Genomic DNA, 26,932 nt, shown 5'->3' with positions numbered 1-26,932 from the left:
GCATGCGTGAATCCCTTTCTATGGCAGGAATTATTTCGCCAAATTTGCTTTTGTACCGGGGATCTAAGAGTGTGGCAACCCAGTAGTCGGCATTACTTCGCATTCTGACAATCCGAGGGTCATGTTGCAGGTAGTGCAGCAAGAAGGCATTCATGTGTCTTGCGCATCCAGGAGGACCAAGTCCTTGTTGTCTTGGTGGTGGCGAGGTGAGAATCATGCTTCCTTCGTCTGCCCTCTCCCCCCAACCTCGCACAACAGAAATTTGATCAAGGTCTCCCTCATCTGATGAGTCTTCCATGCCCAGCGCCAGTTCGTTCTCCACTTCTTCCTCACCTCCTGCACCTTCCTCAACAGTTTGGCTGCTACCATGCGCCCTCGGTAATCCCTCTCCCCCAGCCTCCAATGCCAGCCGCCTTGGTGCTGCCAACCTTCTTGGCCTTGGAGATATGATCCCTTCTGCATACGACTCCTCCTGTTCCTCTTCCTCCTCCTCCTCCTCTTGTTCCACCACCTGACTCCGGACACTGTGTAAGGTGTGCTCCAGCATGTAAATTACCGGAATGGTCATGCTGATAATGGCATTGTCAGCACTAAACATCTTCGTTGCTATTTCAAAACTGAGCAGAAGGGTGCATAGGTCCCTGATCTGAGACCACTCCTGCAGCGTGATTTGCCCCACCTCTTGATCTCATTGGCCCAGGCTATACATCATAGCGTATTGCACCAGGGCTCATCGGTGCTGCCTCAGTCGCTGCAACATGTGCAGAGTTGAATTCCACCATGTGGGCACATCGCATTTCAGCCGGTGAACTGGCAGGCCCAACGACTTCTGTAGAGATGCAAGTCGTCGAGCTGCGGGATGAGAACGGCGGAAGTGAGCACACAGCGACCGTGCCCTCTGCAGAAGCCCATCTAGTTCGGGATAGTGGGATAAAAATTGCTGGACAACCAGGTTCAAAACGTGAGCCATACAAGGCACGTGTGTGACATTGCCCCGGCGAAGGGCTGCACCCAGGTTTGCAGCATTGACGTACACAGCCTTCCCTGGCTGCAGGTTGAGTGGAGACAACCATTGATGGAACTCGGTCTCCAGAGCTGACCACAACTCCTCAGCTGTGTGACTCACATTTCCCAGACATTTCAATGTAAACACTGCCTGATGCCGTTGAGCCCTGGTGACAGCTTAGTGAGGAGGTGTGCAGGATTCCTTCTGCGCAGATACAATGCGGGTGGCATTACCAGACAGGCTTTGGGTGCAGGTGGAGGACCGAGAGGAGGTTGAGGAGGCAGAAGCAGTGGAGGAACTTCTAGATGCAGCGGATCGACGAGCATCTCGTGGGGATGGCAAGACTTGGACAGCAGCCCCTTCTCCTGATGTCGCCGTAGTTACCCAGTGCCCAGTCACCGACATGTAACGCCCCTGTCCATGTCTACTCGTCCAAGTGTCTGTGGTGAAATGCACCCTGTCACACACAGAGTTTCTCAAGGAAGCGGTGATGTTAACATAGTAACATAGTTATTAAGGTTGAAGGAAGACTTTAAGTCCATCTAGTTCAACCCATAGCCTAACATGCCCTAACATGTTGATCCAGGGGAAGGCAAAAAAACCCCATGTGGTAAGAGAAAGCTCCACCATGGAGAAAAAAATTCCTTCCCGACCCCACATACGGCAATCAGACTAGTTCCCTGGATCAACGCCCTATCAAAGAATCTAATATATATACCCTGTAACATTATACTTTTCCAGGAAGGTATCCAGTCCCCTCTTAAATTTAAGTAATGAATCACTCATTACAACATCATACGGCAGAGAGTTCCATAGTCTCACTGCTCTTACAGTAAAGAATCCGCGTCTGTTATTATGCTTAAACCTTCTTTCCTCCAGACGTAGAGGATGCCCCCTTGTCCCTGTCTCAGGCCTATGATTAAAAAGATCATCAGAAAGGTCTTTGTACTGTCCCCTCATATATTTATACATTAACATAAGATCACCCCTTAGTCTTCGTTTTTCCAAACTAAATAGCCCCAAGTGTAATAACCTATCTTGGTATTGCAGACTCCCCAGTCCTCTAATAACCTTGGTCGCTCTTCTCTGCACCCGCTCCAGTTCAGCTATGTCTTTCTTATACACCAGAGACCAGAACTGTGCACATTATTCTAAGTGTGGTCGAACTAGTGACTTGTATAGAGGTAAAATTATGTTCTCCTCATGAGCATCTATTCCTCTTTTAATGCATCCCATTATTTTATTTGCCTTTGTAGCAGCTGCCTGACACTGGCCACTGAATATCAGTTTGTCATCCACCCATACACCCAGGTCTTTTTCATTGATGGTTTTGCCCAGAGTTTTAGAATTAAGCACATAGTTATACATCTTATTACTTCTACCCAAGTGCATGACCTTACATTTATCCCCATTAAAGCTCATTTGCCATTTATCAGCCCAAGCTTCTAGTTTACATAAATCATCCTGTAATATAAAATTGTCCTCCCCTGTATTGATTACCCTGCAGAGTTTAGTGTCATCTGCAAACATTGAAATTCTACTCTGAATGCCCCCTACAAGGTCATTAATAAATATGTTAAAAAGAAGAGTTGTGTTGTGTGCGACATGCTGGTGTAGCATAGGCACAGCTTTCTTTGAGAAGTAGTGGCGACTGGGCATCTGGTACAGGGGCACTGCGATGGACATAAGGTCTCAAAAATCCTCTGTGTCCACCAGGTGGAAAGGCAGTATTTCTGTAGCCAACAGCTTGCAGATGGAGAAATTCAACCTCTTAGCTTTGTCATGGCTAGGAGGAAATGGTCTTTTACTTGTCCACATCTGAGGGACTGAGGGCTGGCTGCCGTGCTTAGACGGAGTTGAGTAGGGTGTCCCCGGCAAACTGCTGGTCTGTAAGGAAGGTGCAGGCGGAGATGTTATGTTGCCTTGATCAAAATGTGGTGTCGATGTCGGAGAGCGCTCAACACCAGCAGGTGTTTCCACTTGCAAATGTCCTGACGACCTGCCAATCACACTGGCTGTTGCGGTTAAAGAGGTGGAAGGTCTGCATCCAAAACCAAGTGCGACTGCTGTCCCCACAGTCACAGAGGATGAAGAGGACGCGGATGCACTTGATGGGGCAGACGGTGGTTGACCCGGCCCACTAGGCTGCATTGTAGCACAGTGAGCTTCCCACTGCAACTTATGCCTCATATCCATGTGACAGTTCATGCACGAAGTACTCAAGCTAGTGATTTTTTGGCCTCTACTGAGATTTTGTTGACAAATCTTACAGACAACATGAGTTGGGTCATCCTTTGCGATGTCAAAAAATGCCCAGGCTATGCAAGGCTTAGAGCCCATGCAACCTGAAGAGCCACCACGACGTCTGGTCTGAGGCACAGTTGGGTTGAGGATGCAGTTGATGACGTGCTTCCAGTACTCCTTCTCTGTCCAGGAAGGCGCACCATTACCTCGTCGTCAGACTCGTCACTAGCATCCTCCTCCACCTCCTCTGCTGACCTCATGGACTGGCGGACTGGGGGTTGACAGTAAGTGGGATCTACAACCTCGTCATCATCATCCTCCCTCCTGTTCTCACACCCGTCGTCCTCAGAGCCTCTTCCTGCCCCGACCGAAAAGTCAAGTTTTCGTTCCAATCAGGTATCTCAGTCTCATCATCATCTTCCTCATTGTCTCCACCAACAGGAGTTACAGTTTGGGAACAAGGGTCTACATTATGCTCAGAACCTTCTTCGTCTGGGCCTGGATCTGACTCACAAAGATTCTGGGCATCAGTGCAGATCATATCCTCATCTGGATTCACAGAAGCTCTGGAGCAGACCTCTGATTCCCAGGCTATAGTATGCATAAACAGCTCTACAGACTCAACCATGTGTGTTACCCCATGCTCAGACGGGCAGCTGGAGACTTGGGAGCTGTGAGGAAGCAAGTGCGATTGGGGTGACAACTCTGAGGACTGGAGTAGTTGTGATGTTGAAGTTGACATGGAGGAGAGCCCACTTGAACGAGCACTTGATATCCGTTCAAGCACCTGCTGTTTTTGTGCCTCATCTGGAATTTTTGGCGATGCTTGTAGCGATGGTCGTAAGAAAGGGATCATATCAGATTGTCCACGAAAAGAAGTAGACATCTTACTTTGGCTGGAAGATGGTCTTTCTTCTGCAGATGTTACTGGTGCTTTACCACCTACCCCACGGACACCACCTTTTTTTCCCTTTCCAACACGCCTATTCCCTATTCCACCAGCAGCAGGCCTTTTGCCACTCATTTTAGTGCTTAACTAATTGGCAACTCTGTATCTGTAGTTGTTGGCACAACAACCGATGGATAGTGTTGAGCATTCCGATACCGCAAGTATCGGGTATCGGTCGATATTTGCTGTATCGGAATTCCGATACCGAGATCCGATACTTTTGTGGTATCGGGAATCGGTATCGGGATCGATATTAATGTGTAAAATAATGAATAAAAATAAAAAATATTGATATACTCACCCTCTGACGCGCCCTGGTTGTAACCGCCAGCCTCCGTTCATAAGAATGAGCGCTTGAAAGTCCTTAGATGACGTCGCGGCCTGTGATTGGTCGCGGAGCGGTCACGTGACCGCCACGCAACCAAGCACAAGCCGTGACGTCATCTAAGGACTTTCAAGCGCTCATTCTTATGAACGGACGCTGGCGGTTACAACCAGGGCGCGTCAGAGGGTGAGTATATCAATATTTTTTATTTTTATTCTATATTTTACACATTAATATGGATCCCAGGGCCTGAAGGGGAGTTTCCTCTCCTTCAGACCCTGGGAACCATCAGGATACCTTCCGATACTTGGTGTCCCATTGACTTGTATTGGTATCGGGTATCGGTATCGGTATCGATATCCGATACTTTTCGGGTATCGGCCGATACTATCCGATACCGATACTTTCAAGTATCGGACAGTATCGCTCAACACTACCGATGGATGAAAACTGAGCAGAACTGAGTGGCCAAACTGTGGTACTAGGCCCAAAACTATTAACTGGATTAGATGCAGTGAAAATAGAGATACACAGGGGGTATAGTTAGTTTCACAGGCAGGCTACTCTGCTGATGTGCAGACACTGCACCTAGGCCCAAAACTATTAACTGGATTAGATGCAGTAAAAATTGAGATACACAGGTGGTATAGTTTGCTTCACAGGCGGGCTACTCTGCTGACGTGCATACACTGCTCCTAGGCCCAAAACTATTAACTGGATTAGATGCAGTGAAAATAGAGATACACAGGCGGTATAGTTAGTTTCACAGGCGGGCTACTCTGCTGACGTGCCGACACTGCTCCTAGGCCCAAAACTATTAACTGGATTAGATGCAGTAAAAATTGAGATACACAGGCGGTATAGTTTGTTTCACAGGCGGGCTACTCTGCTGACGTGCAAACACTGCTATTAAGCCCCAAACCCCAAAACTATTAACTGGATTAGAAGCAGTAAAAATTGAGATACACAGGTGGTATAGTTTGTTTCACAGGCGGGCTACTCTGCTGACAGGCGGGCTACTCTGCTGACGTGCAGACACTGCTCCTAGGCCCAAAACTATTAACTGGATTAGATGCAGTAAAAATAGAGAAACACAGGCGGTATAGTTTGTTTCACAGGCTGGCTACTCTGCTGACGTGCAAACACTGCTCCTAGGCCCAAAACTGTTAACTGGATTAGACATAGCTCCCAACCGTCCCTCATTGTGCGGGACTGTCCCGGTTTTGTTGCTTCGCCCCGCTGTCCAGCATGGGACGCTCTGATCCAACCCTCCCTTCTTGAAGATGATACTCACCTCACCTTGCTCCAGCGATGCCTGGTCTCGGCGTACACAGCTCGTCCTGAATGAGCGGTCACGTAGTACCACTCATTAAGGTCACGAATATGCGCATATTCATGACCTTAATGAGCGGTATCACGTGACCGCTCACGCAGGAAGGAGGTGCTGCACCGGGAGTCGGGACAGAGCGAGGGGGATGTTGGCGCGGCCGCGCGATGTGAGACAGGTGAGTATGAGGGACAGGTGAGTATGAGGGACGGGGGACGGGGGGATGAAGGAGGACATAAGCCAGCGCGCCATGCAAGATGAGAGCAGGAGCGGAAGCGGGGGGGTGGAGAGATAAGCCATGCATTCAGGGGGGATATGAGCCATGCATTCAGGGGGGAAAATGAGCCATGCATTTGGGGGGAATATGAGCCATGCATTCAGGGGGGAATATGAGCCATGCATTCAGGGGGGAATATGAGCCATGCATTCAGGGGGGAATATGAGCCATGCATTCAGGGGGGAATATGAGCCATGCATACAGGAGGGGGAATATGTGCCATGCATACAGGAGGGGGGGATATGAGCCATGCATTCAGGGGGGAATATGAGCCATGCATTCAGGGGGAAATTGAGCCATGCATACAGGAGGGGGAATATGTGCCATGCATTCAGGGCGGGGGGGAATATGAGCCATGCATACAGGAGGGGGAATATGAGCCATGCATACAGGATTGGGAATATGAGCCATGCATACAGGAGGGGGGATATGAGCCATGTATATGGGATGGGAGGGAGATGAGCCATGCATACGGGGGGGGAATATGAGCCATGCATACAGGAGTGAGGGGGATCATGTGTGGCCATTATACAGTATGGAGCATCATGTGTGGCCATTATACAGTATTGAGCATCATGTGTGGTCGTTATACAGTATGGAGCATCATGTGTGGCCATTATACAGTATGGAGCACTGTGTGTGGCCATTATACAGTATGGAGCACTGTGTGTGGCCATTATACAGTATGGAGCACTGTGTGTGGCCATTTTACAGTATGGAGCATCATGTGGGGTCATTTTACCGTATGGAGCACTGTGTGGCCATATTTTTTTTTGTTTATAATTATTGTATATAAAACAGTGTGATCAGCAGTGCGAAATGGGTGTGGTTGGGACGTGGATATGGGTGTGACTAATTATGAATGGGTGTGGTCAGAGGCGTGGCCTAAAATTTGCCGCGGCGCGCGTTGCGCGACGCAAACTTTGTCCCTCTTTCCCATCTTCAAAAGTTGGGAGGTATGGGATTAGATGCAGTGAAAATAGAGATACACAGGCGGTATAGTTTGTTTCACAGGCGGGCTACTCTGCTGACGTGCAGACACTGCTCCTAGGCCCAAAACTATTAACTAGATTAGATGCAGTAAAAATTGAGATACACAGGCGGTATAGTTTGTTTCACAGGTGGGCTACTCTGCTGACGTGCACACACTGCTACTAAGCCCAAAACCCCAAAACGATTTACTGGGTTAGATGCAGTAAAAATCTGTCCCACGACTGCCATGCAATCCACCGTGTCAATATCATGATCCATATAGACAGAACGATGAGATTAACAGTCGTGCAGTCACCAGACTAAATATGCCATTAATTGCCTGCCAGTCAGCTTGCATGTGCAGCGCCCCAGAGTCCTGGTCGTTGCAGTACTGACGCTCCGCCACTAAGGGGAGTGATGGTACGTCTGATGGCACTTAAGGAGTTCACCTGACCAGGTATCACAGTCACACTTTACACTTCACATTCTGGCCACCAGGGGGAGCAAAGGGTTCTATGTATTAGGCCACTCCTCACAATTTGGGAAAACTGGGGGCTGGATAGGAAGTTAGTCAGAAGCTGACTGGGTTGGAACCAAGCAACATCCTGTGGCAGAGGGTGTTGCAGGGGAAGATTCAGGGGGGTCTCTGTCAGGGGTGGGATCCTGACAGTGGCCTAGCGAACAGAACAGAACGTTATGGAGCCGCGCCTGCACTTGAATGCGGTGGCATCCTAAGAAAGGAAAAGAAGCGAGGTTTACTGTGGAGAAGTGAGAAACGAGATTGCAGCAAAAAGGAGATAAAGCCAGTAGGAGTCGTGCTGTAAGATCGAGGCAACATCCTACTGAGGCGCGTAGCCGGTGGCCGGAACGCCAAGGAAGTATTAGGCTCCAAGCATTACTTCAAACAGCGGCAGGACAGTTAATTTTCGGTTGGCTGTCTCACCTAAAACACCTAAGCAGACATAGGGGGCAATTGTGGGAGAGGGGCGATGCTAGGGTCCCGGAAGAACTCCAGGCCTACCCGTCATACGGGTGCGTCCTATCCATATCACCTGGGGGACGGAGAAAGAACATCAGAATAGATACGAGTTGTGAGAGAGAAGAACATCAGAAACAGACACAACAGTTGTGAGGACTATCCCGTGGTGCTCAGCAGGGAGGTACTACAACACACAGGCGCTAGAAGGTAGGCACTGATTTCCACCTGCAAAGGAAACTCTGGATGTGCCATGGGACCGGCCGGTCTCAGCCAGCCCTGTTAACAGTGCTCCGGATTGAGGATCCTGATGCCTTCAGTAAAGAGGTAAAGAGACTGCAACCCTGTGTCCTCGTTATTCATCGCGACCTGCACCACACACCATCATCACATCTTTCATTGGATGCCCCTTAGCAGGGTCACGGACCGGGTCTAGCCACCGTGACGACCCCAAGACAGAGCCAGAGAGGCCCGGTACCGAGTATCCCTCAGCGCTGCGTCTGGGGGCGCTCCACATGCATGTTGTCAATTGGGTTTTGTTCAATGCCTGTGGTCAGCCGGTCTAATAGGGTAGCACGATAATTCCTGAAGCAGATAATGGCAGTTGTTGCAAGACAATACCTGTAACTGGTGATGGCAGTGGTAGCACGATAATACCTGGAGCAGATAACTGCAGTGATTGCAAGATAATACCTGTAGCACATAATGGCAGTGGTAGCACAATAATATCTGGAACAGATAATGGCAGTGGTAGCATGATAATACCTGGATCAGGTAATGTCAGTAGTAGCACCATAATACCTGTAGCAGATAAAGTCAGTGGTAGCACGATAATATCTGGAGCAGATAATGGCAGTGGTAGCACGATAATACCTGGATCAGATAATGTCAGTAGTAGCACCATAATACCTGTAGCAGATAAAGTCAGTGGTAGCACGATAATATCTGGAGCAGATAATAGCAGTGGTAGCACGATAATACCTGTAGCAGATAGTGGCAGTGGTAGCATGATAATACCTGGACCAGATAACGGCAGTGGTAGCATGATAATACCTGGACCAGATAACGGCAGTGGTAGCACTATAATACCTGTAGCAGATAATGTCAGTGGTAGCACGATAATACCTGTAGCAGATAATGTCAGTGGTAGCATGATAATATCTGGAGCAGATAATGCCAGTGGTAGCACGATAATATCTGGAGCAGATAGTGGCAGTGGTAGCGTGATAATACCTGGAGCAGATAATGGCAGTGGTAGCGTGATAATATCTGGATAACATTATTAGGGTTGAACAATTAATATAAATGTTCAATTCTCTAGTTGCCTACTCCTGGCCTAATGGATATATTGATCATGTGCACTAAAGAAATACACCAGACACAGTCAGCTGTAACTCTCCTTGATCAATGTGTGGCTCAGCTCCAAGAAGGGTATTTTATTAGTGAAAACACAATGTTATATATCTCCTGTAAGGGGGCTCGGTTAGCTCTAAAATGGGAGTGATCGGATGTATTCCATTGGTTAGTGGGTTGGGCATGAGCAAGTCCATGGGCGGATCCATGAGGTCATCAGGGTGGGTTGGTCCGTGAGGTCATCAGAGTGGGCGTCGCTGTGGGTGGATCCATGAGGTCATCAGGATGGGCGTCATCTTGGATACCAGACCACACGGTCTGCTGAAACAGGAAATGGCGGCCATCTTCAGTGTCTTCATTGTTCATCTTGGATACCAGACCACACGGCTCTGGTAGAGGAGATGGCGGCCATCTTCAGTGTCTCACTTTGTCTGAGGAAAACTTATGTAAGGTTAAACAATACATGTTATGGGTTGTTTCTCTCAATTACCTTATCTGTTGAGGTTAATTAAGTATTTGATCTTATGGCTCTCCTCAACAGTCCCCCCTAAATACTTTATGAACCTTTTCTTTTATCTTGATCCCACCGTGGTTCCCTAACCCACCGATGTTAAGTGTTATTATGACATCAGAGGCTTCATGACAATATGGATGCTAGGGACACCAGAGAATGTGTGACCGATTATGGGTATACTGAGGAGGTATATCGGAGCGTGTTACCCATGTCCTCGGGACTTCCCAACCTGCTGGATCTATTACTCTCCAATCTCCCATCTCCATGGTTACTTAGAGTAAAATACACATGCGACTAACCCTGTTGTCTACATCCTAGATCTGACCGTCTTGCCCGGGAGGGGGGGAATTGGAGTTTTCACCAGTTTGAGACAAGTTTTCCCTTGTGGAAAACCTCCCTTTGTAGCTGGACTTTGACAAGCAGGTCAGATCCTACTCTGTCCCTACCTGTCTAAGAAGTTTACAATGTGAGAGATGGATCCAGGAGGCGCTCAGCAACCCTAACCGAAGTAGGCACAAACTTGCATACAGCTGCTCTGACTGCCTAATTGTGGACGGTAAAAGACTGAAGAGGGCCTAGCTGTTCTATGTCTGCAGAATAACTCACCTCCTGAGCTAGGAAAATGGGCACTGATGTTTTTACTCCTCTCTCGATCATTTTCCTTACACAGGGAAGAACACAACAAACAATAATAGCTGCAATGATTAGGACGACGAGGATAACTACGCCTATTTGAGCTAGCCATCTCTGCCATCCCTTCATCCATGAAAAGTATTGGTCCCAGGGATCTTCTACACCTGAATTTTTCTTTAATTCTTTTTGTAGGGAATTCAGCTTTTTTATGGCTACTGTAACCTTTCCTGTGGGACCTGTATTATCTGGAATATAGGTACAGCATGCAGATTTCACCATTTTGCAAACACCTCCTTTTTCTGCCAATATCATGTCAAGGGCCATTCTGTTTTGAAAAGCCATTATTGATGTAGGGCCTAGTTGGTCTGCCAAACCTTGAAGAGCTTCTCTAGTGTAATTGACAAATCTCTGTTGATTATAATAGATGTAATTGATCCAGTCTACATTTTTATTTATAGTCACTAGGGGTAAGATAAACGATTCAAAACCTGCTTTGACTTGATCTCTGGCTTTAAATTCATCTGGTACCCCCCTTGGGACTCCTATAGCATCGATATAAATGTGGGGGTCAAAACTGCCTCTTGGTTCCAAATTTGTTTCCCGTTTTGTTCTGTGGAGATTTTCTGAAGTTAGGGCTTCCTCAGCTTCTGCTGCTATGTAGAAGGGCATTATGGCTTTGGCTAGTGTACATTCTCCTATCCACTCTCCTTCTAAATGAGTTCTGATCTTCATGTCTCCACATATCCAGAAAACATCAGAAATAGACTGGGTTTGGTTAATCAGGTCCCCCCTGCTTGCATTACTGTATCTGCTGCAATATCCCTTTGTGAAATTACCCAAAAATATGCTCCCTTCAGTATTAGTGTAACAGGTGTACTTTCCTGGGTATATGGTGATGCCTTCACCTGGATTAGGTGTTTTTGTGACTATGGGATACTTCTTTTTCCAATTTTCGCAATTTGTTTCATCAAGGGATTTGTTAGTAAACAGACTCAGGAAACATTTTTCCACATCTGGGGGTAAATCTAGAGGGACAGATCCCAAGTGGGGTCTCGCTCCTGCACAGACAAAGCAATTAGATTTATTATATTGATTGGCTGTATATTTCATCCACTTCAACCATAAGTTGGTCTCAGTGTATCCTGTTTCAATGGCAAGAATATCTTCAAATGTGGGGTTTGCAATGGCTGTCACCTTGTTAAGAGGGTTTGAATGCTTATTTTTATCTTTTGGGGACATTTCTTTTATATCTGCTAATATGAATTGACCTAGATGGGCACAACTGGCACACACACCATTTACATATGTACCCAGCAGATAGGTGCCATTATCGCCAGGTTGAGGGTTCTCCAGGTTGAGGACTAAAGGGTTGCATTGGCCAATGGTATCACAGGGTTTGAGGACTTTTGTACGGGAGAGTGTCATCCTAGTGAGTAGGGATTTGCCATGTGAGTCCTGTTTTCTTGAGGCTGTGTTTGGTCTATACCCCCAATCTTCACCGGTGTTCCACCCGACCGCCCTCCATGAACTACATGTTCGTCCCCATCCATCACCTGTAACACATATATATTGTTGTCCTGATCTCAGCTGTGCCGGTTGACTCATTGTGGAAGGTGAGGAAACCCACTTAGTGTCGCACTGTACTACATCACAATAATCAAATTTAAAAGAAGCAACGTGTGCAGTAGTATTGTACCAGAATGTGATCACCCCCCCCCAGTTTGGGTGATTGCGACCTGTTGTGCTCCTACAAAGGAGTATAGAATGGCACAACACACAAAGTAAAGGATATGCAACATTATGTAGAGGGTTCTGATGGTGGCACGAACTTCTTGCAGTGAGAGGCGTGTATCCACGTCGGTCTTCCTTCAAGTTTGACCGAAGTAGGAGTAGTCAGTAGCACTTGGTAGGGACCCTCAAATCTCAACTCCAGGGAAGTCTTTCTGACGAACTTCTTAACCAGCACGTAGTCACCGGGTTGGAAAGTATGGGTACCTTCAATGGAATCTGGATCTGGAATGGATGATAAAACTCGTGCATGTGTTACTGACAGTTCTTTAAGTAAGGGCAATGACATATTTTACAAGAGTATCACTTCCTAAGGCTAGCTGTTGTGGAAAATATTGACCCAACCTTGGAGGCCTCCCAAAAAGAATCTCGTATGGTGTAAGTTTAGTGGGACCCCTTGGAGTGTTTCTGACTGAGTATTAGGCAATGGGCAAAATGTCTGTCCAAGGAAGTCTGACCTCCTGACTGGCTTTCAGTATTTTATTTTTCAAGGTGCCATTCAATCTTTCTACTTTCCCACTGCTCTGAGGGTGATATGGAGTATGTAAACCCAAATCCGTTCCCACCAGTGTCCATAGTTCCTTAGTCAGTGCTGCAGTGAACGCAGGTCCTTGGTCACTCTCAATTACCTCTGGGACCCCATATCTGCAGACTACTTCAGTCATCAGTCTCTTAACAGTCACTCTGGCAGTCATGTTTGTTACTGGATAGGCTTCGGGCCATCCTGAGAACATGTCAGTCACTACCAGTACATACTCGTACTTCCCTACTTTTGGCATTTGAATGTGATCAATCTGAATCCTCTGAAAGGGATAAAGTGGTTTAGCCAAATGTTTCTGAGTAACTTTCTGAGGCGGTGCTGGATTGCATGTTGCACACACAAGGCAGGACTTGCAATATTTTTGGGTAACAGTAGAGATTCCAGGTGCCATATAAATCTTCCAAATTAGGTCGTTCATCTGATTCTTGCCTCTGTGGGTGATACCGTGTGCCCATTCTGTCACTGAAGGGTACAGATTACGGGGTAGACAGACCTTTTTGTTCATCCTCCAGACTCCATCTTCATCCTTTTTAGCTCCTCCTTCTTGCCATGACTTCTTCTCATCATCTGACGTCTTGTCTTGATGTAGATGGATGATCCTCATAAGAGAGCCTTTAGTCCCTTCTTCACTGTCTTGTGACACGTACACCGCTGCTTTTTCTTTCCCAAATGGATCCACAGCATAGGTTTTTGCTGTTTTGTCAGCAAAGAAGTTCCCCCTTGCTTCTGGAGAATCCAATCTCCCGTGAGCTTTGATCTTGATCACTGCAACCTCCAAAGGTAGATCTAGAGCGGCCACAAGTTCTTGTATGATAGCAGCATGTTTTACAGGAGTTCCACTGGACGTTAGGTATCCTCTGGCTGCCCAGATACTGCCGAAGTCATGAGCCACTCCAAAAGCGTATCTTGAATCCGTGTAGATGTTGACCACCTTCTCCGTCGCTTCCTGACAAGCCAACGTCAAAGCTTTAAGTTCCGCTTCTTGTGCAGATATGTGCGGTGGTAGCGATCCAGCTGAGATGACCTTGTCATGTGTAACCATGGCATACCCCGTATGGAATCTTCCAGTTTCATCTGCAAATCTGGAACCATCAGTGAAGAACGTCAGGTCAGCATGTGGGAGTGGGTCTTCAGACACGTTTTTCTTGGAGGCTGCTTCTTCCTGCATTTGTTCGAGACAGTCATGATCCTCTGAGTGTGTAGAGGCATCTTCTCCGAGAGCATCAGTATCATCATCCACATCCCCCCTGGAAAGAGGTAGCAGCGTGGACGGGTTGAGGATGGTGCAGCGGACAAGAGTGACATTATCCGGAATCAAGAGGGAACATTGGAGTCTCATATGACGCTGTAGCGACAGGTGTTTAGGTTGAGTCTGGCCTAGAATAGCTTTTATGTCGTGTGGAGCCATTAAGAGAACCGGATGTCCTAAGATGATATCAGAAGTTTTGTCCAGAAGCATATGTGCAGCATGAACAGCTCTGAGGCAAGTCGGGGAAGCTTGAGACACAGAGTCCAGGCGGGCAGAGTAGTAGCCGATTGGTCTTGTTCTTCCCCCATGTTTTTGTGCTAGGACTCCAGAAGCATGTCCTGCTACTTCACTGACAAACAAGTAAAAAGGTAGTTGATAATTTGGGATTCCAAGAGCTGGTGCAGACTGTATGGCCTGTTTAAGAGCATAGAAGGCTTCAACAGATTTGGGACATAGTGGAAATGCTGACGTCTTAAGGTCATCGTACAACGGTTGCATCAGCTTGGAGGCGTCTGGAATCCATTGGCGACAATATGTGATAAGTCCCAAAAAGGCTTGTAACTGCTTAGGTCCTTTTGGTAGAGGAACGGTCTTAATAGCAAGCTTCCTTTCATCCGTTAGGTGTTTCATTTTCGGAGAGAGACAGTGGCCTAAAAACACGACTTTAGGCTGACACCACTGTACTTTGTTGAGGGACACCTTACAGTTTTGTTGTGCAAGATGAAGAAGAAGACTGAGACTTGACTCTTCAGCGGTCGCCTGATTAGGACAGCATAGTAGGAGATCATCCACATATTGAAGGAGGACAACTTGATGGTTAAGCTCTCTCCATGGCTGTAGACAAGTGGCAAGGGCCTGAGAGAAATGACTTGGTGAGTTCTGTGCTCCTTGTGGTAAGACCGTCCAGGTATATTGTGATCCTCTGTAAGTGAAAGCAAACAGGTACCAATCTTCTGAATGCAGTGGTATGCTGAAGAAAGCATTGGCCAGGTCTATGACAGTGAAACGTTCTGCGTCTGATGGTATTTCCGACAGCAATGTATGTGGATTGGGCACAATTGGACTTTCTAGTACAGTTGCTGCGTTAACAGCCCGGAGATCTTGAACCATACGATACTTTGGAGCTTCTCCTTTTAATGTCCTCTTCTTTACTGGAAACAAAGGTGTGTTACAGGGAGAGTTACATTTGACCAGTGCCCCGTTCTCCAAGAGAGTCTTGATTTGAGTGGCCAAAGACTCTTCTTGGACAGATTTGAGTGGATATTGGGGCACCCTTGGAAGCTGAGCTCCAGGTTTAAGAATGACCCGCACCGGGGGCACAGCAAGATGTCCAATATCTTCAGGGCCAGTAGACCATAGAGTAGATGGAACTTGTGACATCACTTCTGGCGGAACACTCGAGACTGTTTTAGCAGCTTCATCCATCATCATAAGCAGAGGTGCAGCTTGAAGTTGACACTCTTCGCTCGGATCGAGCGGGTCAGTGATGGTGATGGTGAGACCATCTGATGAATAAGCTATAGTTGCTCTCAGCTTTTGGAGAAGGTCTGCTCCCAGAAGGTTGGTAGGACAAGTGGGGGACACTACTAGACGCATAAACACATCTTCGTATGGTCCAACCTGTATCTTACGGGTGAGCTTGTTAGAAGTAGGCTTGCCATCCACTCCCACGCATGTCACGGCTTCCGAGGATATCAGATCGGGAAAAGGCAGGTCCTGTAATCTGATAACACTTCTGGCTGCACCTGTATCCACAAGAAACGGTAAGGGTTTGCCTTGAACGTTGATAGTTACCTTGGCTATAGGACCAGACATGGAAGCCAAAGTAGTGGACACGGGCTTGCCCGTGTCCTATCGAGTGCTTAGATCCATCAGAGCTGCGGTGTGATTGACATTGGGATGCATCTGAGCTTGTAGTGGTCGTTCGTAGTATTGGTCATTGTAACGAGGATAGTTGAATCTGCGATTATCCTCGTTGTAATTCCTGAATCTGCGTCTTGGAAAAGGGACCCTACAATCTCGTTTTTGGTGACCTGGGTTGCCACAATTGAAGCAGACGTCTTTGCTACGAGGTGATAGAAGTCGCTGGTTTTGATATTGCACATCAGTCCATAGAATATGGGTCTTTTTGTTTGGGGTTATCGATTTCTCAGGGAGTGTTTTTTCGAATCCCTTAGCTATTGTTAAAACATCCTTAGGATCCAATGTAGCATATTCAGGTCTGATTGCTTGAAATTGCTTCCTCAGGGCTTCTCGAAGGCCTTCAACAAAAGAGGAAACGAGCAGTGTCCGTTGAACTTTTATCTGGTTACTGAAGCCAAGGTCATTAAACATTTGGGCTAAGCGAGCATGATATCTCTCCACCGATTCCCCTGGTTCCTGCGTGACATCCTTGAAAGATGTTGACTGATCAGCCAACTTATCCGAGGCCCATGTCTTAAGTTGCTGGCAGAACAAAATACCAGAGTCCCATGTGGTGTCACTGACAAGTGAGGCATCATTGAATGCGGCCTCCATAACAGGCCAATATGCATCGCCCGCTTTAAGATTTGCCAGGGAAATGAGATCTTGCCACGTGGCTGAGTAATTCCTTTGTATTTGAAGCATGCTTCTGTAGAAAGGCATCGGCTGTTTTTCTGGATCTGGAAGCTGGTTCAACAGAGTAGCAGCTTGCTGGGGTGTAAACTTGACATAGAGAGTGGGCTCTTCAGACATGAGCATCGGCACTGTTGGTGGTGGCACCTGAGGCGGGAGTAGAGATGGCACCGCGAGTACAGATGTAATCCCTTGTTTATGAGGAGCAGGAGGAGGTAACAGTCCTGGAATGAGGGGCTCTATTTGGGCAGCTCCAGTATCATGGTGTGGAGTCCAGGTGATGCAGGCAGTCTTAAAAGCTTTAACAGTCCTGTCCTCATTACTAATTAACCTGATTTCAGAAAAGCAGCAAATGCTTGGGGGGCTACACTTGTTTATTATAATTTCAACGATTTCCCTTGTACATGCATGAACAGGGAAACCGAAAATGCCAACACCAATGGCGGGAATTGTCAAGGTCTCAATGTGCTCACTAATATTTGCATACTCTAAAATGCGAGTTATTGCTGCACGAAGTTGTTGAGCACTAACGTCTGGATGAATAGGGTCATAAGTAGGGGTCACAGCATGTATGATCATTCTACATGGAAGATTGCCAGCTTTAGTCACCGCTATGTCCCCAACAGCTATCTGACCACGTGACTCAACAATGATATGACTGTCAGCTTGAATAGTCGCCCCTCCTGCTTCCACTATAGCTCTAGCTACACCTCCATTGTGCTCTAACCGAGAATTGGCAGCATTAACAATAGCGTCTGTCTCTATTGTTGTTATATCACCCTTTCCCACCACTAACAAGGGTCCGTCAGGAAGTTCTTTTTCAAAAATAGGTTGCCAACATTCCCTCCCCTTTGTGCTTCCTGTGCTATTGGTACCCCCCTCCCACATTGAGCCCCCCCTTGATACAGTCGCCACCGTCCCATACAGGTGTGCGCTTGGCTGCGAGACAGCCTGTGAGGTACTGGGCATATGGTTATGTAGGCTGCGTGAGAGTGCTGTTGTGGAAGCATTGGGAGGAGAGGCCGCTGCTTGGAGCATCTCATGTGGGTGTGCGGCTAAATTGGCATTGGAAGTGATAATAGAAAGGGTAGGTGCTGGGGACGATCCAGGTGGGAGGACTGCTGGATTCACAACAGGAGTGATAGGGGAAAGGGTTGGTGCCCCATTGGAAACAACTGAGACAGGAAACATGGGTAAAGCCTGTTCACTTCCCGAAGGAATATAGTATTGGCTGTTAGTGGTCATTACTGGGTAACAAGGATTTGGTGATGTGGCGTGTAGCCTTAATCTGAGATGTTCACCACCAGGAGCAGCACATTCGCCATCCACAACATGGCCGCCGTCAGAATTACATTTGCCATCCACGAAATGGCCGCCGTCAGCATTAACACCTTTGCCATCCACAAAATGGCCGCCGTCAGCATTATATTTACCACCAACAAGATGGCCGCCGTCAGAATTATATTTACCACCAACAAGATGGCCGCCGTCAGAATTATATTTACCACCAACAAGATGGCCGCCGTCAGAATTATATTTACCACCAACAAGATGGCCGCCGTCAGAATTATATTTAGCACCAACAAGATGGCCGCCGTCAGAATTATATTTACCACCAACAAGATGGCCGCCGTCAGAATTATATTTACCACCAACAAGATGGCCGCCGTCAGAATTATATTTAGCACCTGGCTCTGGGCCACCATTTTGGCTGCTTTTACATTTAACACATTCGCCATTAACAAAATGGCCACCATTACATTTACCACATGGCTCTGGGCCACCATTTTGGCTGCTTTTACATTTAACACATTCGCCATTAACAAAATGGCCACCATTACATTTACCACATGGCTCTGGGCCACCATTTTGGCTGCTTTTACATTTAACACATTCGCCATTAACAAAATGGCCACCATTACATTTACCACATGACTCTGGGCCACCATTTTGGCTGCTTTTACATTTAACACATTCGCCATTAACAAAATGGCCACCATTACATTTACCACATGGCTCTGGGCCACCATTATACGGTGGTGGCCGCTCACAGGATATATTTTTGTAATACACATAGGTCAAAACTCTACCTCTTTTGTTCCTTTCCTCCTCTACCCAATTTTCTTTATACAGACTTTCAGAGACTCTTTCCCATGCCCTAGCAGTAGACAACAATCCATTATCTTCTAGGATACCTTTTCTTTCTTTCAAGACAAGCTTCCAGTCCAGGGGCTGCAACCTTCCCCCTTCTGGCATTCCACACAACTTCATAAGCTTTTTACATTGCTTAATATGACTCTTCCCTTCACGAGTCGCTACTAATGTGCATGAGTCTAACTTGCCATCTGAATTTGGCTTAGTGCCTATACGACAGAACTTCATTAATTTCTCCATCTTTCTATAGATATACAGTATATATATATCTATCTATCAAGATAACAAACACCAAACAAACAATAAGACGGGGGAGATGACTCAAACCTGAGATTCTAAAGGGAACTGAGTCTGCAGTACTCAGTTCCTATTGCTTCTTGTCTCGTGGTCCCTGTCTGACTTCCGTGCTCCGTACTTTACAAACCAATTATTCCCTACTTTGTCAAATTGCTCCCTAACTTACCAGTCCCCGTGCAGAGTCAACTCACTCGATGTCATGGGGCCAAAAAAAAGAAAACCTATAAATTTAATTGGCTCAAACTGAGTCAATCACTCCAAGCTTTGATGAGCCGCTACACAATTTATTATGCCCGAACTGAGCCAATTCGCTCCAAGATTTACCGGGCCCCCTAGGCCGAGTCAATCACTCCAGGTCCTAGTCTCTCTTGTACAGAACTGAAAATCTTATCACAGGCGACAACAGTATACCACAGACAAAAATTATTATTATTTTCTACACTTGCTTGCTTATCCTTCCCTAAAAAAACAAACCTGTTTTTCTCGTCCTACCACATGCTTTTCTTTCTGTAAACACTTGCTCATTCCTTCCTAGAAACCTGTCCTGTTCCAAACACAATGCTTCTCCTAACTACCAGTGTAAAAACCTGTTTTTCCTGTTTTATCACTTGCCTCTAGCCCTCTGTAAACACTTTTTTTTTTTCTTTCTTAGAAACCTGCTTTGACTGTCCTTACACAATACTTCTCTTCTTTACTACGAGTCATCTCCCCTCTTCACAACATGTAACAGGCAGTAGGCAACTAAAACATGTGATGGTTCTTGCAATTAAATGACCAGCAGCGGAGATACCCTTTCTGCCGTCTTACAGATACCAAGAAAACCAGACACGGTCAGGCAATCTGCACAGGATACCCCGAAGGACACAGGTAAAGACTACAGATTATAAAAAATCAGCAGACTTACCGTGTTCTGTTAAAGAGGTGATCAGTCTCCAGATTCGGGGTACTCAGTGCATCCAGCCGTTCCACCCGCCGGTTTTACAGGGTTCAGGGCTCTCCTCTGCTGGCCCCACGTTGGGCGGCCAAATATTAGGGTTGAACAATTAATATAAATGTTCAATTCTCTAGTTGCCTACTCCTGGCCTAATGGATATATTGATCATGTGCACTAAAGAAATACACCAGACACAGTCAGCTGTAACTCTCCTTGATCAATGTGTGGCTCAGCTCCAAGAAGGGTATTTTATTAGTGAAAACACAATGTTATATATCTCCTGTAAGGGGGCTCGGTTAGCTCTAAAATGGGAGTGATCGGATGTATTCCATTGGTTAGTGGGTTGGGCATGAGCAAGTCCATGGGCGGATCCATGAGGTCATCAGGGTGGGTTGGTCCGTGAGGTCATCAGAGTGGGCGTCGCTGTGGGTGGATCCATGAGGTCATCAGGATGGGCGTCATCTTGGATACCAGACCACACGGTCTGCTGAAACAGGAAATGGCGGCCATCTTCAGTGTCTTCATTGTTCATCTTGGATACCAGACCACACGGCTCTGGTAGAGGAGATGGCGGCCATCTTCAGTGTCTCACTTTGTCTGAGGAAAACTTATGTAAGGTTAAACAATACATGTTATGGGTTGTTTCTCTCAATTACCTTATCTGTTGAGGTTAATTAAGTATTTGATCTTATGGCTCTCCTCAACAACATAATGTCAGTGGTTGCACGATAATACCTGGAGCAGATAACAGCAGTGGTAGCACGATAATACCTGGATCAGATAATGGCAGTGGTAGGTGGATAATACCTGGAGCAGATAATGTCAGTGGTAGCACGATAATACCTGTAGCAGATAATGTCAGTGGTAGCACGATAATATCTGGAGCAGATAATGCCAGTGGTAGCACGATAATACCTGGAGCAGATAGTGGCAGTGATAGCGTGATAATATCTGGATCAGATAATGTCAGTGGTTGCACGATAATACCTGGAGCAGATAATAGCAGTGGTAGCACGATAATACCTGGATCAGATAATGGCAGAGGTAGCACGATAATACCTGGATCAGATAATGGCAGTGGTAGGATGATAATACCTGGAGCAGATAATGGCAGAGGTAGCACGATATTACCTGGAGCACATAATGGCAGTGGTTGCAAGATAATACCCGGAGCAGATAGTGTCAGTGGTAGCACGATAATACCTGTAGCAGATAATGGTAGCTGTAGCACGATAATACCTGGAGCAGATAACGGCAGTGGTAGCACGATATTACCTGGAGCAGATAACGGCAGTCTTAGCACGATATTACCTGGAGCAGATAACGGCAGTAGTAGCACAATAATGCCTGGAGCTGTCACTGCTCATTTTGCAGCACTTCTCTCTCCGAATTCTCCTTGACATCTCCATATAACGACTTCCCGAGCACATGTGCATGGCTGATTCTCATCTCGGTGAGGCGGATAAACAAGAGCTGATTGCAAAAGTAAACACTTCAAATCAAGCATCTGATAAAAGCAAAGGAGCATGATGGATAGAAAACCATTGTCTTGGCAGGAACTTCAGATAGAGAAAACCTTCCAGAGATTAAGAGATGATTAGCCTCCTACTCCAGGCATCAAAGTGACTACTACACTCAACTTCCTATTATGTGTAACTGCGTAGATAAGCGCTGCTCTCAGAAGGGGCGCAGACACAACTCTAATAAAAAGAGGTCCGGACACAATGTGACCATACTTGACAAGTTTTATAACAAGCTTTGCTGGAGGAAGATGCCCACCAGAAATTTCATCAATAGTAACACTTGCTTTTGGCAACCACCCTACCCCCCACCCTTCCCCTATGTCAGATCCCGACTCTTGCATGCCTCTTTCCTCACCCCAATGTGCATTTGGATGCCAGGGCTCTGACTGTTGATGGATCATCCTGACATATACACAACAGAGTTTCCAGAAATGGGGATTTTTACCAAGGTTTACTAACTCTTCCAGGAATCCAAGGGGACCCCCCAGACTTTTCGAATGAGTTGGCTATGTATGGATACATATAAGCATATGAGCCACCGTTGACCATTAAAAAACTTTATTGGCTGTCTAGTTTTTTCTCTCCATCCCTCATCTCCTCTCCTCCTACGTTTAGCCAAAAGCAGTGCCAAGCTACCAATGCCCACCAAGAAAGTGGTAAGAACAGCCTGTGCAGGAAAGCCAAGAGGGAGTCGGAGCCAGATTGTACATGCCTGGCATTGTGTTTCCCTCTGTACCCTCCTTTGTTTTTCCCCTACTCTCCATGGAATTGCTGATGGGGGACCTTAGAAGAGGTTGGACCAAATCAGTGGACTAACAAAGCCCCAAGACATTAGATTATTTTCAGCCAAGATGACCCTATTTGGAAAGACAGGTCGACCATCCAATGGATGAGGGGGCCTGCTGATACCCCCTCGTCAGATGATGTTGGGTGAGAGAAGGATCAAGCATGAATAATTTAACACTTGATCCTTTTGTTACCATTGGACATTGGCCTCTAACAACCACTTGTTCCACTCTCCCCACTGGGAACACATGCACACTTGGCTAAACCGATAGTGTTTGTGTATGGTGGAGGTGTTCTGGAGAGTTAGGCTGAGAGCAATCTGGTGTGTATGACTTACTTTAGGAAATCAAAGATCGGGATCTTCCAAATTACATAAGCTTCATCTTTGAAATTTTTGAAATTTAGTTTTGGTCCCAGAGTCTTTTGAGAATTAAATAGATGGAAATCAGAGCAAACAAATTAATTATTGACTTTAGAATTTGCCCTTGCAATTTTGGAACCAGATTGAAATTTCATCTTGTCGTTGACATTGGATGAGAAGATCCGCAACAGTGGGCCAAGTGGATGGTTTCTCGGTGCCAAAAATGTTTATTCTAAATGTTTACCATTCTATACAAATACTAAAAACTGGAAAACTTCACCATTGCTTAGAAATATCAAACATTCTACTTGTTGGCTTGGAGAAATCTGGTGGAGAAGATGGGTCCATTTCCAATTGTTTTCTTTTTCTTTGCCGAGGGGTGCAATATGCCTTGGTCACCAATCCAAATTCAGAAATGGAAGTGGGGTGGATTTCAGCTACAGAAACCTTCCTCCAAAGCTCTGCACTTACCAATTTATTCAAGCACATTCTTGAACACTGGGGGATACAGGAAAAGGATAAAAAAAAAGATTTGGTCCTTGGGGTCTACTTCGAACTACTTCGAACACTTGCACTCCTGAGCCCGAAGCATAAAAACAGATGGGCTACCTGTCCTTGGAGCCTCATCTTCCTGATTGTCCTCCATTGCCATCCTAGGTTCCCGCTCAGCTACAGTCTCATCTTCTCCAGCACTGCCGATTATGCCTCGATGCACATTCTGACACAGAGGGAAAAGGAGACCGGTGCCATCGCGGAGCCAGGGGAGGACAGGTGTGGAGCTACGACGACAGGGATAAGTGAGGGGCTGGGTGACTGTGAATCCATCAAAATGGCATCCAGCTGGCCATCACTTTGCTGGACTTGCCTGAATAATTCGAAAAATTTGTATTCTACATTTTTGGAAATTCTAAATGAATTTGATTAATTTAGAATGGATTTGCTCATCCTTAGCGGCCAAGAAAGGCGAATACAGATACTTTTTTAAAAGTTCTGGGTTAAGGGTTGTAGTTAATTATTTTTTCTTGGACAGGATCCACGGGGAAATGATCGTTTGGGGGTAAACAAGCCAAAATGTAAATTTCAATTCAGTTTTATGTTTGGGAAAAATGACAGGATTTAGTCTAGAGGCGAGAAGGAATCCACACGCGTCTCAGTTTAATGTAATGGTTTTTTTTGCTTATATAATGTATTCAGAATGTGTCGGCTTCACATTTGCTCCTTAATTAAATCCTGACATATTTTAGCCTTTCAAAGGCTGAGTCAGTATTTTATTTGCTTCCCTGAAGAACGTGGTCTACAAAATGAATAATTTGCCATAATGCAATCATTGAGGAGGTTGTATCGGGACATGCTGAGAAATGAACACGGTATGAATCTGAGCGGCACGCACCAGTGAATAAATGCCAGGCCTTTTATTACCAGGCAGCTTATGTTATAGAAACCATAAAATCCGAGTCCAGGACCTTTGCCGGCTCACTCACTGGACTCATGTCCAGGAAAGACCTGATTTGGTGGGATTTCCATTTAGAGCATTAATATAACACACCTCTTCATTCATTATATCAACGTATAACCTTTCAGTTTGGCTGCACCTTAAATGATCACTCTCGTTTCACCAGACTTTGCATAAATCAATAGTACAAAAAAGCTAACAAACTTTTTAATATATCTTATCGAAGAAATCTGCTTCTGTCTCCCCTTATGAGCCACTTTTAATGATGATTTACTCTAAAAAACTGCTAAAATACATCCTATTCAAAATAAGTCAGGCTGCCAGATCACAGAAGTCTATGTAGAGAAGTTTTCGCTCACTATAAAGATGGATTCACAGCTACACTGATTAGGACTGCTATTTAATGTCCTCCATCTATGTTGCGGTTTTCAAGTGATTTATCTCACTTCTGAGCTCAATTCACAACTACACTGCTCAATATTGCCTTTTATTGCCCTCCATGCTGCTGCTCCCAAGATTGATTTACAGCCACACTGATCAGTACTGCTGTATAATGCCATTTATGCTGCTGCTTTCTATATCACACTTTGTAGCTTTATTCACAGCCACAATGATCAGTACTGCTACATAATCACCTTCATGATGCTGCTTTCTTGTGTTTTATCTCACTCCCAAGCTTGATTCACAGCAATACTGCTCAATATTGCTTTTTATTGCCCTCCATGCTGCTGCTTTCTAGTGTTTTATCACACTAGAGAGCTCGACTCAGTGTGATAAAACAGTGTCACGGGTGTGTCAGAGGCTGCAGACAGTCGCACTGTATCTAGCTGCAGAAGGTCTCAGCGGTTGGCTTTGCAGACTCCTTCCTAATCCTTTTGACTTTAGGACCCAGTGGCAACCTCCCCGTCTCTAGTTGACCCATCTGGATTGGGGTGTTTATAGCTCCCAGCTTGCTTGTTCTACAAGCTTCTGCTTTCTAGTGTTTTATCACACTCCTGAGTTTGATTCATAGTTACATTGCTCAATATTGCCCTTCACGCTCCTGCTTAATAGTGCTTTATTACACTCCTGAGCTAGATTCACAGCCACACTGATCAGTACTGCTGTATATTGCCCTTCATGCTGACGTCTTCTAGTGTTTTATCTCACTCCCAAGCATGATTCACAGCTATACTGCTCAGTACTCCTGTATAATTGTATAATGCCCTCCATGCTGCTGCTTTCTAGAAAGGGTTTTATATCTCCAGAATGCTGGACTCACAGCTAGACTGCTCATTACTGCTGCATATCGTCCTCCATGTTGCTGCTGCTTCTGATCCTGTGCTACATAAAGACGGGAGAGCAGGAATCCCTGACATCTGTGTGAGCTGTTTATGGGAAACATAATAGTAAATGGTCTCCATCCACTAGTTCAGAGACAACTGAAAATTTGACAAAGGGCATGCAGTGAGGAAAACTGGTGAATAATTCAGGACACAAGTCATTTAACCCCTTTCCAGGGGGTGATTTGAACTTTTATAGTTTTCTATATTTTTAATATTTTTTTAAACATTTTTTTTATACTTTTGCCATGTTTCAATAGTCTCTGCTGGAGACCTCTGGTTGTCATGCCAGCCCATCAGCGACACACGGTCATGTGACATGGGCGCCGATAGGTGGGATTTCTGGCTCGCTTGCCGGCAGCGCGTGTTAAACATTTAACTAGTTAACAGCCACAAGTGGATAGCGATTCCATCCGTGGCTGTTAGAGGCAAGTGTTAGCTGTTCAAAACAGCTGACTTGTGATGGAAAAGATGTGAGTTCACCGCCTGAGCCCACATCAAAGAGAGGGAGTCCGACATCGGCGTACTATTACGCCCGATGTCGGAAAGGGGTTAAAGTGTTATTTCCATCTTCAGAAATAGGTATTGTCAGATAGAGCTTGTGAAAACAAGCACTTTTGCAATTTACTGCTTATTAAAATGTTCAAGAGTTCTTGAGTTATTAACAGTTTTCTTTTGTTTATAGCTCGTTGCCTTAGAGACCGACCACTTCTGCCAGACAGCTCTTTTTTTACTGAGCTTGTAAGCACTCTTTTGAAGCTGGCCCAGATTGCTGGAGCGCTCTGTTACCTCCTAACCACGGCCAGTTTCACCGCAGTGCTTACTAGCTAGAAAGCAGCGCCAGTCGCTCTCCTGTTGTGAATTTGCTTTTTGCTCCCTCTAGTGGTTACTAGTTTTTTGACTCTGGTTTTTTCTGTCATTCCTTTTATCCGCACCTGGGTCGTTAGTTAGGGGTGTTGCTATTTAAGCTCCCTAGACCTTCAGTTCAATGCCTGGCAACGTAGTTTTCAGAGCTAGTCTGCTGTGCTCTTGTCTACTGATCCTGGTTCCAGTTATATCAGCTAAGTCTGCCTTTTGCTTTTTGCTATTTGTTTTGGTTTTGTATTTTTGTCCAGCTTGTTCCAAATCTATATCCTGACCTTTGCTGGAAGCTCTAGGGGGCTGGTGTTCTCCCCCCGGACCGTTAGACGGTTCGGGGGTTCTTGAATTTCCAGTGTGGATTTTGATAGGGTTTTTGTTGACCATATAAGTTACCTTTCTTTATTCTGCTATCAGTTAGCGGGCCTCTCTGTGCTAAACCTGGTTCATTTCTGTGTTTGTCATTTCCTCTTACCTCACCGTCATTATTTGTGG

The sequence above is a fragment of the Ranitomeya variabilis genome, chromosome 3 (genome assembly GCF_051348905.1).
Source record: "Ranitomeya variabilis isolate aRanVar5 chromosome 3, aRanVar5.hap1, whole genome shotgun sequence".
NCBI lineage: Eukaryota > Metazoa > Chordata > Amphibia > Anura > Dendrobatidae > Ranitomeya > Ranitomeya variabilis.
The sequence above is the reverse complement of the archived record's forward strand: the minus strand, read 5'-3'. Positions refer to the sequence as shown.